The following is a 12,055-nucleotide window of genomic DNA, read 5'->3' on the forward strand; positions in this document are numbered from 1 at the left end:
AGAGTATTCATCTGATTGTGGGTAGGGTTTCCAAGCATGGTCTTTCCCTTTGCGGGTTTTCCATGTCAAATATTGGTGTAATATGTGTTGTGATTTCATGTTATATTATTCATTGGGTTGTGCTCTAGTTTAAGGTTTATAATTGAATTGACTGATGTTATTGTTAGTATACTGATTCACCACCCCCCTCGCCTCTCAATTTACTATCGGTATCAGTGCATTCCAACATCACTATCTTCCAAAAAGTATAGAAAAATAATGAATTGAAATACAAGATCTCTTGATCATGAAACTATCCTTGAACCACTATGTCAAGAAAACAATATCCTGGCTACCATATCATACTTTACTCATTGTCTCAAAACACTATCATCAAAGCTCATCACAAACTAAAACTTGCACTTTTCTTCTTTATTTAAATTTGCATGTCATTCACATCTGATTGACAATAATTCACACACTAATTGACACATTCACACTTCCATTTATATAAGGTTATTCATTAAAACCCTCAACTAGGTCAGCCATAAACAAAATATACATGAATTACATAAAATCGGCCACTTGGACAAAAAAGACACAATGTGATCCACTATAGGAGATAAAGGGGACCCAAATACATCACAACACATCTTCCTAAGTTGATTCTAATGAACCACACATGGTAACACTTCCTCCAAATCCAACATCAAACATAACATGTAGAAAAACAATGAAATATGTTAACTAGTCGACCTAAAAATATCACCCAATGCAAATTACACAATGTGGGTCAACATATGTCACGATAAGACCAATATAAACATTCTAACTAAACCTCCAATGCATATCTAGATAAAAATAATATGATCCAAATGAACTTAACCAACTCAGTCAGTTATGGACCAACACAACTGACAATGCCAAACACAAAGTGGTGTAGTCATAACCAGTAAAACCCTCAAAGAGAATCAATCAACTTATGCAATAAGAAAACATAAGAAGATTGCATAAATAGATCATATTGATGCCTTAGAACTTCCGAAAATCATCCAAAAATCATCATATAATCATCAAAGAACATCTGACAATTAACCGGTTACATGCAGGCTATCAGCTAGATACAATCCAATTCGGGACTCTAAGAATCAACTAGATCAAAAAATGTGAATCTCAAGCCTTATTCTCAATTCTACTTCCTCCACCCTTAGAAATGATTACATAATAACATATTTATACCCACCGGAACATATCTGGGTCGGCCTCATAAGATTACATTTACCAATGTAGGAAAATGAAACGTGTAATTAGGTCGGCCCTAAGAATTAAATAAATCTTTTCAGAAAATAACAACCAAGATATGTGGTTCGGCAGGAAGGTCAGCCACACACCAAAGAACATCGGACAAGACCAAAGATATATCCACACATCAAGAATCACATCATAAAATAAGGAAAACCAACTGGTAAGCACAAGAACTATCTGGGAACCCAAAAATAGTCAACCGAAAGTGATAACTGACCGGAAAAGAATCCAAATGAACTGGAAATCTTGAATTAAGCATATGAACCAGCCTGGAAACCAAAAGTAATATTTTCCATGAAGAACAAGCAACTACCGGTACCAACCGGTAACAACACAGAAAACTGCACAAAGAACTAAACAAGAACAAAACTGAAAAGGAAATATTTTTGGATGATGCAAGATTGCTCATCGACTGGGGATGCTCTTGCATCACAAAGCAACATAATTTCACTTGTCAATCAAACCAACATTAAAAATATGAACTAGAACACTGCACAAACCATATGAACATGTCCACTAAGCTACAATAATTGAATCAACACAACAGAGAAACACAGAGCATTCTTTGAACTAGTCCTAATAAACAATCTCATTGTCAACAAACCACCACTACCAACATTATCATTTGAAAAATTGAGGACCTGAAAAACATGATACTGCAACTTCCACAAAATGTAGACATTATATGCAGAGCCACACGTCATCATCATCAAATACCAAATACTCTTTCCTGCATTTTATAACTTTCACTACTATAATCTTCTAGAAATACCGTGTACTTAATATCACCACCACACAACATAACAACATCTAAACACTTATTTTCAAACCATCTACTACATCAACACAACTGAACAACTACAAATTCCTTTTCATTTGCATACACAATGACAACACCGGATAGGTTGACATCAATGACAACACAACTCAAGTTTTCTACAAAATTGTGTAGGACACTAGCACACTACATTGTACTCTGAAAGTGTAACAAATTAGGGCTATATGCATGTACCAATCAAACATGATGTCTACACTTGCAAAAAATGAATCAAAAATCAATATGTGAAAATGAATGAATAATTAAAATAACCTAATCTATCAAATATCAAACTAGAAAAGATGAAAGATAAGTTTTTAGGAGTTTCCAAAAGGTTTGAGATGTTGAATCGTCCTTCCAATATAACAACCTAGACACATACAATATAGAAAGTGGTTGTAATATATAGGGATTCCCCTTAATAAAAAATTGTGCTGGTGTTCCCACCTTCATAAAAGAAATTATGATGATGATAGAGAGTGGATTCTCACGATGATAAGAGGCAAAAAACGATAACCATGACTATGATAAACAACACAAGAATGTATTTTACCATAAAGATCTCTAATTCCCATCAAATTAATGTTTCCACAAAAATCTCACACAAGGAAAAGGAATAGACTTCCTTTAGATCCTTCAACTTCTTAGTGCATACATTGACAACAACCATGGTATATAAAAATCATCATAAAATATTTGAGCATAGCTTCACTATAGCAATTTGAAATTCATAATTTAAATTATAGATTATAGATTGTTCTTGTATTGTGCATCTTTTTATTGATATCTCATTTATTTTTTCTCATCTTCTTCATGACAGGTACAAAAGGTTACCTATATAGAAGAATAAGCACATTTCCAAATAATCAATTAGGTGAGGCTGACAAGTAAGGTCACATCCTTTTATGCGAGAAGGCTAGCATTTGAATTAAAAAAAATTGGTATGTACAATCGAGATGCTAGCACACTACACTAGTGTCTAGGCATAGTTTTCTCTCAAATGACCCAATAATAGAGCTCTTAACCATATTTATCATAAAGGTGATAAAATAGACACATTATAAATAGAGTTAAACACATGCACCAAACTAGGTGTCAAACCTAGCATGAAATTATAAGCGGCAGCAATTTATGATGCTACATCAATCCCCCACTTTAGTGGGGGTATGAGCTTACATTCATACAAAAAATAAAATATGGAGAAGCCAGAGTCTTCTCATTAAAATATTGAAGAGAAAATATGACAATAAGGTGAGAGATGTGATGGGGAGGGAAACTCAAAGAGAGTCAATCCTTTATCACAAGGCAGTCAAGTGTTGTCTTAGTGGGCTCACTTCCTTATTCTCTGGTCTATCAATCAAACTAGACATCTAACTCTCTAGGAGTGCTCCCAAAAGGTATGTGCTCACTGGTTACTCAGGCATGATTGAGATTCACAAGGGTAAATCCAACCTTACACTATCAAAATCCTAACATATGCTTGCAGCGGTTGTAGTAGGTGTCTATGAGGTTTTTCAAGGCCATTCAACTGGTTTTGAGTTTGGGTTTGATCCATTTCTCCATCACTCTTTCCTTTCCCTATTTTCTAGGCCTAGTAGCCCTAGAGCCCCAATTAGCCCTACGTAACCGGTTTTTGTGGATTTTTTCACAATTTTCCCAAAGACCCAAACAAAATTATTTGTGATATGAGTACCCTTTTGGAAGTACTTCAAGAATCATGAAGTGAGAAAACTCAGTCTAACCGTACAAGTATGGAACCCAAAAATGGCTTGTTTTGAAGGGTTTTAGGGTCTTTTTCAAGGGTTTAATGACTTCCCTAATTTTCCACACCTCATTTTCTCATGCCAAACACTTGGAAACTCCAACCCTTCTCATCCTTGCAAGCACTTGCATAATTTCAATCATTTCCTAACCGGGCTATGACTGAGCTCGCCTAGGAAATGATGCTCAATGGACTTTCAATGACCTCCAAATGAAAACAAAGACTATGTACACTATACAAAGGTTCCATGGATCGATCCCCAAGGTTTATTGAGAAGAACTCAAAGGACTTCAAGCTGGAACCATGTTTGGGCCTCTCAAACCCTTGCTCAAGCCGAGAGCTTACAAATTCAACAACTCAATTCAAACTTGCAAAAAAAATAAACAAAATGCTTCGTCAGCACCACAAGAACATATACAAAACAATGATCAAGGAACATCAATGCAATCAATCCATGAAGTACGGACTGCTGCATTAAATTAGAGAAAACACAAGGTAAAAACTTGGAAAATGGTCTTCAAATGTATTCAAATTTGCTCCAAACATTCACCAACCTTATTACATTCATGCTCAAGGAATTTATATGCCATTTTTTGCCTAACTAACTCTCCATCGGTTTCCTAACCAACCCTTTTCTCAAAGATGCAAAAAGTTGCTCAACGTTGCAAAATGTTGTCAAGCAACTTTGACAACTTTTGCCAAAAAGTGCATTTTTGCCTTACATGCTTTTTTTCCTTTTCCAAACCACCTAGGATGACTAAAAACTACTACCAGAACATGTCCCAATTCCAAACAAGGCTTTTCAAGAAGTTTTACATCAAAATTCATGATTATGCCATTTTAGGCTTACAAGGGCTTACAAGCCAAAATTGAGCAAATGCATGATCCTATTTAAAACCAACCTACCAAAGCATAGCACTAACACATGAGGACCTATGAGAAGACCTATATTCACCATCCAAAACCAAACTTTGGACCAAAACACCAAAAATGAAGAAATTGTACTCAAAACTAGGTGCTCCTGCACCATACTCCCCCAATGAGAAAGAAGTCAAGTGACTCCTTGAGGCAACAAAGAAAGGGAAAATCCATGCTTAGAAAATTCTTCTTGAGGTATCCAAGTAGCCTCAGATGTTGGAAGGTGTTTCCATTTGATCAAGTGCTTCATATAGGTGGTATGCCTTGTTTTCTTCAGAACTCTAGAATCTAACACCCTCTCAGCTTAGGGAATGGGTGAAAGTGGTAAGGGAAGGTCTAAAAGTGATTGAGAGACCTTTGAGACTATACTATCTTCCTCTAGAAGTGTGCCCTTATACTGCACCAAATCTGCCACATTGAAAATGGGGTATAAAGTCATATCACTAGGTAGATCTAGCTTGTATGCATTATTGCCATACTTGGCCAAAACTTTGCAAGGACCTATCCTCCTCATTTGAAGCTTAATAGGCATACCTCTCTGAAGCCTTGCCTTGTTCAAATGAACCATCACCATGTCACCAACTACAAATTGGATATATTTTCTTTTCTCATCTACTCTTTCCTTTATCCTTTGACTAGTGTCTAAGAGGGTTGTCCTAACCTGCTCATGAATCTCTTGTGTTGATTGAGCCATGTCTAAGGCATGTCCACTCTACTGTCCCATCTTTACCTTCTCTGAGCTCCAAAACACCTCTAGGATCAATACCATACACAATCTCAAAAGGGCTTTTACCGGTGGACCTATTCACACTGTCATTGTAGGAAAACTCAGCTTGATGGATGATCTAATCCCAAGCTTGTCCATACTCCTTTTTCAGGCATCTAAGAAGGTTTCCAAGTGTTCTATTGACCACCTCAGTTTGGCCATCTGTTTGTGGATAATAGGCTGAACTGAAAAACAAGTTAGTACCTAATCTTTGCCATAAAGTCTTCCAAAAATGACCAATAAACTTTTCATCCCTATCTGACACAATGTTGATAGGTAAACCATGGATTCTAATAACCTCCTTGAAAAACAAGTGAGAAATGTAACTAGCATCATGAGGGACCTTACATGGAATAAAATGAGCCATCTTACTAAACCTATCTACCACAACATAGATTCTATCAAAACCTGATTTGGTTTTAGGCAAACCAACAACAAAATCCATACTTACATAGTCCCATGGTCGGTTGGGCATAGGTAAAGGTTGATAAAGACCAGCATTGGAAGATGTACCCTTGACTCTTTGGAAAACCACACATTGCTCCACATATCTCCTGATATCTCTTTGCATCTTAGGCCAATAGTAGAATCTTTGGACAAGTTCCAAAGTCTTGTTCAAACCAAAATGTCCACTCAAGCATCCATTGTGCTTCTCTTGCATCATTTTTTCTCTCATAGACCCTTTAGGCACACATAGCTATCCTCCTTTGAACAAAAGTCAATCTTGCAAGGTGTAATCTGCATATTCACTATGGAAATGGTTTCCAAACTCTTGGCAAACCTTGTAGGCAGCAACAAAGTCATCATCTTCTTCATACAAATCTTTGAAACTATCCACTCCAATGCTTTTAAGCTGCACTTCTTTAACTGTTAGTAACCTCCTACTCAATGCATCAGCTACTTTATTACATTGTCCTTTCTTGTGTTTAATGGTAAAGGTATATGACTGCAAATAATCTACCCATTTAATATGCCTATGGTTTAACTTTTCTTGAGAATTAAGAAAGCTAAGAGCTTCATTATCAGTATAAACCACAAATTCCTTAGGCAACAAATAATGCCTCCATTTCCTAAGGGATTGGACAAGTGCATATAACTCCAAATAATAAGAGGAATTCCTTCTCTTTGCATCATTGAGCTTCTCACTGAAAAAGGCAACCGGTCTATTGTCTTGGCTTAAAATTGCTCCAACCGCTATGTTGCTTGCATCACATTCAATGGTGAAGAGCTTGTCAAAGCTTGGAAGAATGAGTATTGGTTGAGCATCCACCTTTGTCTTATAGAGATCAAATCCTCTTTGTGCTTCCTTTGTCCATTGAAACTTGGTTCTCATACCTCCCTTGATTGTCTCAAGCATGGGTGCACTTATTTCACTAAACCCTTTGATGAACTTTCTATAAAATTGAGCCAAGCTATGAAAACTTCTTACTTCACTTGTTGTCTTAGGTGTACGCCAACTCATTATAGATTCCACCTTAGAGGTATTCATCTTCAAATCCCCTCTTGAAACTACAAACCCAAGATACACCAACTCATGTTTCATAAACTCACATTTCTCCAAATTGATGGTTAGTTGCTCATCACATAGTTTACTCAATACAATTTCTATATGCTTAAGATGTTCATCTTTAAACTTGCTAAAAATTAATATGTCATCTAAGTAAACAATAACAAATTTACCAATGTAGTCCTTGAGTACTTCATTCATGAGGATCATGAATGTGCTAGGAGAATTTGTGAGTCCAAATGGCATAACAAGTCATTCATAGAGTCCTTCTGTGGTCTTGAAGGTTGTCTTCCATTCATCACCCTCCTTTATTCTGATTTGGTGGTAACCACTCTTGAGATCTATCTTGGTGAAGTATTCAGCACCTCCCAAACAATCCATTGAGTCTTCAATTCTTGGGATGGGAAATCTATACTTGGTAGTAATCTAGTTTATGGCTCTAGAATCAGTGCAAAGTCTCCAAGTACCTCCCTTATTTGGAGCCAAAACAATGGGTACTGTACATGGGATGATGCTCTTTCTAATTAGTCCATTGTCTAGGAGTTCTTGTATTTTCTTGGCTATCTCCTTGTTCTGATCCAGTGTCATTTTATTAGCTGCCTTATTGGGCAATGAAGCTCCGGGTATAAAATCAATTTGGTGACTTATGGCACGTTGAGGAGGAAATGTAGCTAGTGTTCCATCACTAATGATGTCCTTAAACTAACTTAGGACCTGCTGCACTTCTTTAGGAATACACACTTTCTTCTCTTTGTTGTCTTCTTTAGGATTTACAACAATGACAAACCCCACTCCTTCTCCTTCCTTGAGTGTGTTGATGAACTCTTTCTCACCAACTAGCAACACATTAGACCCTTTGGATCTTCCCTCTACTTGTTCTCCTATGGACTGAATTTTGTAGGTGGTTCCATCCTTTTGAAAGCTATAAGCATTATTCTCTCCATGGTGTATTATTTTTTTTCAAACTTCCATGGCCTACCTAGGAGTAGGTGGCAAGCATCTATGGGCAAGATGTCACACAAGATTTTGTCCTTGTATCCTCCTATAGTGAACTCCATCCAAGTTTGTTCATTCACAAGAACATGATGCCCCTTGTTGAGCCATGTAATTCTATAGGGATCACTATGTGGTATTCTTGGCAAATTGAGCTTACTCACCCCTTCCTCTAACACTATGTTGTCCGTGGATCCTAAATCCACCACCACTCTACATACCTTTCCCATGATATTGCATTTTATTCTAAACAAAGATCTCCTTTGGCTAGGTTCCTCCTTAACCTGTTCTTTAATAAAGACGCTTCTTATCATAAGGTTCTCTCCAGCCTCTGAATCCAAACTCACTTCTGATGCTTTCATGTTTGCTGCATCCTCTTGAGCATAATTTACTCTCCTCTCACCTCCTTGGGATGAAGAAGACTTCTCAGGACATCTATAGGCCCGTTGTCCAAGTTGATGGCAATTGTAGCACTTCATGGTGGCAAAATAGGACCCTCTTCTTGATCCATTAGACCTTCCTCTACTAGAGTTGCTAGATCCCCTTCCTTTATAGCTACTCTTGCTATTGGAATCCCCACTTTGCTCAACCAACTTGGATTCCCCTTGGGATCTTTGGTCTATACTTCTTCCACCAAAGCTACCTCTCTAACCTCTACCATCTCTTCCCCTACCTCTGCCTCTATTGCTTTGTTCTAGTTTCTTCTTTCTCTTTTCCTCCACCTTCAGTGCCAATTGATAGCACTTATGCACGGTATTAGGACATAAAAAACTTAATTCCTCTTGAATATTTCATCTCAAGTCATTCAAGTATCTAGCTACCTTGATGCTTTCATCCTCTACCACCTTGGACCTTAGACACAAATTCTAAAATTCCTCAGTGTAGCTGCTCACATCCAAGTCTCTTTGTCTCAAGTTTTGTCCCCTCTTGTGCAACTGGATCTCATAATCTTCATGGATGTATGCTTCTTTCACCTTGGCCAACATGCCTTTCCAAGTGGCTATTGGGTTCTTACCCTCTTTTTGCCTCTCTTCTTGGATAAATTTCCACCAAGTCAAGGTTGCTCTTCTCAATCTAAACTTGGCCACTTTCACCTTTTCTGCCTCACTGATCCCATCACATTCAAAGTGATTCTCCAATCCCTCTATCCATTCCATGACTACCTTAGGCTCCATTTTTCCACAAAAAAGTGGCACCCCTTCCAAGGATTTTCCTCCTAAGGCTTTGATTGTTTTAAGGAAAGGTTCTTCAAGTAGAATAGGGTCTAGTTCAGATGTCCTATCCTCTTCTACAATTTCTTTACCCTTCCCTTCATTGACCTTAATTGACACTTTCTCAATTTTATCCTCAACTGCATCTAGTTTGCTCTCCAATTGTAGTAATCTTTCCCCGGGGAGCCTATTTTCTTCCTCTTGATCTTCTACCTTCTTGGCTAGCTCTGCATTGGTCACCATCCTTAGAATATTCTCTCCTACTGATTCAATGTCTATCATGTATTGGCTTCTTCCCAAATCTTGGTTGCTCTGATACCACTATGATGAGGAGGGAAACTCAAAGAGATTCAATCCTTTATCACAAGGCAGTCAAGTTTTTTCTTAGTGGGATCACTTCCTTATTCTCTGGTCTATCAATCAAACTAGACATACAACTCTCTAGGAGTGCTCTCAATCAGTATGTGCTCACTGGTTACTCAGGCATGATTGAGATTCACAAGGGTAAATCCAATCTTACACTATCAAAATCCTAACATATGCTTGTAGGGGTTTTAGTACGTGTCTATGAGGTTTTCCAAGGCCATTCAACTGGTTTTGAGTTTGGTTTTGATCCATTTCTCCATCGCTCTTTCCTTTCCCTATTTTCTAGGCCTAGTAGCCCTAGAGCCCCAATTAGCCCAACCTAACCAGTTTTTGTGGATTTGTTCACAATTTTCCCAAAGACCCAAACAAAATCATTTGTGATCTGAGTACCCTTTTGGAAGTAATTCAAGAATCATGAAGTGAGAAAACTCAGTCTGACCGTACAGGTACGAAACCCGAAAATGACTTATTTTGAAGGGTTTTAGGGTCTTTTTGGTCTTTTTCAAGGGTTTAATGACTTCCCTTATCTGCCACACCTCCTAACTCACACATATTCTCTGACACGCCTCATTTTCTCATGCCAAACACTTGGAAACTCCAACCCTACTCATCCTTGCAAGCACTTGCATAATTTCAATCATTTTCTAACCGAGCTATGTCTAAGCTCATCTAGGAAATGATGCTCAATGGCCTTTCAATGAGATCCAAACAAAAACAAAGACTATTTACACTATACAAAGGTTCCATGGCTCGAGTCCCAAGGGTTATTAAGAAGAAATCAAGGGACTTCAAGTTGGAACCATGTTTGGGCCTCTCAATTCCTTGCTCAGGCCGAGAGATTACAAATTCAACAACTCAATTCAAACCTGCAATAAAAATAACCAAAATGTCTCCTGAGCACTACAAGAACATGTACAAAACAATGATCAAGGAACAACAATGCAATCAATCCATGCAGTACGGACTGCTGCACTAAATTAGAGAAAACACAAGGTAAAAACTTGGAAAATGGTCTTCAAATGTATTCAAATCTTCTCCAAGAATTCACCAACCTTATTACATTCATGCTCAGGGAATTTATATGCCATTTTTTGCCTAACTAACTCTCCATCAGTTTCCTAACCAACCCTTTTCTCAAAGTTGCAAAAAGTTGCTCAACGTTACAAAATGTTGTCAAGCAACTTTGACAACTTTTGCCAAAAAATGCATTTTTTTCCTTACATGCTTTGTTTCCTTTTCCAAACCACCTAGGATGACTAAAAGCTACTACCATAAAATTTCTCAATGCCAAACAAGGCTTTTCAATAAGTTTTACATCAAAATGCATGATTATGTCATTTTAGGCTTACAAGAGCTTACAAGCCAAAATTGAGCAAATGCATGATCCTATTTACAACTAACCTACCAAAGAATAGATCTAACACATGAGGACATATTAGAAGAGCCTTATTCACCATCCAAAACCAAACTATGGACCAACACACCAAAATGAAGAAATTGTACTCAAAACTAGGTGCTCCTGCACCAAGATGTAATAGCCCCCAATCTTAGGGTCCTACCAACCCACAATGTTAAAATAACAACATCATACACACAAGAAAAATAGCAAGAAGGAACATACATTCATATGCATATTTATAAGCTATCAAAGATAAGGATTAAAATACTTGGAGAATACATGATAAACAAAAGAAAACAAGGCTTGGACTCTCAGACTAGCAAGATCTAAAGATTCTTACTAGAAGCCATACTAAAAATGACATTCATAAGTCACAGGCCAATAAAATTTGGTGTTTACAAGGTGACTTATGAATGAGTGAAGACATCAAAGGCTAGACAAATCTAGCAAATTAAAACAAGGCAAGACAACAAGATCTAGATGTTGGCAATATAGCATTATAACAGACAATGAAGGATTGTTGACATTTCAATAAGGATATTGAGAAGGTTGTTGATGATTATGGATATAACTGATTAAGGATGTTTACTGTCTTGATATTATTATTTTTTCATTGATGTCAAGAAATTAATTTTCTAATTCAATATGATGTTGCCATATCTTGAGAAGTATAATTTGAAGAATATAAAGATGTCGATAAAAGACACGGGAAAGATTATGATGAATAAGGGGATGCATAAGGTATTCAATGGGCAACTATTACTGAGTCAGACAATGATGAGATCATGATGTTTAGATTGTTTTAACATCATACATATGTTGTAAATTGTAAAGGTTAATACTATACTATGTTATCAAGCAAATAATCTAGTCGGTAAACCCTAAGGTTATCGCTATCGGTTAATGAAGGCGGAATGTCTACCGAGTGAAGTTTAGTATTTACCGAGTTATAACCGAGTTGTAACCGAGCTATAACAAGATGCATTAAATGGTTACATGTGTTATTTAATGAAGGAAGCTGATGAGTTGGAA

This window comes from Cryptomeria japonica, chromosome 3 (assembly GCF_030272615.1).
Source record: "Cryptomeria japonica chromosome 3, Sugi_1.0, whole genome shotgun sequence".
Classification (NCBI taxonomy): domain Eukaryota; kingdom Viridiplantae; phylum Streptophyta; class Pinopsida; order Cupressales; family Cupressaceae; genus Cryptomeria; species Cryptomeria japonica.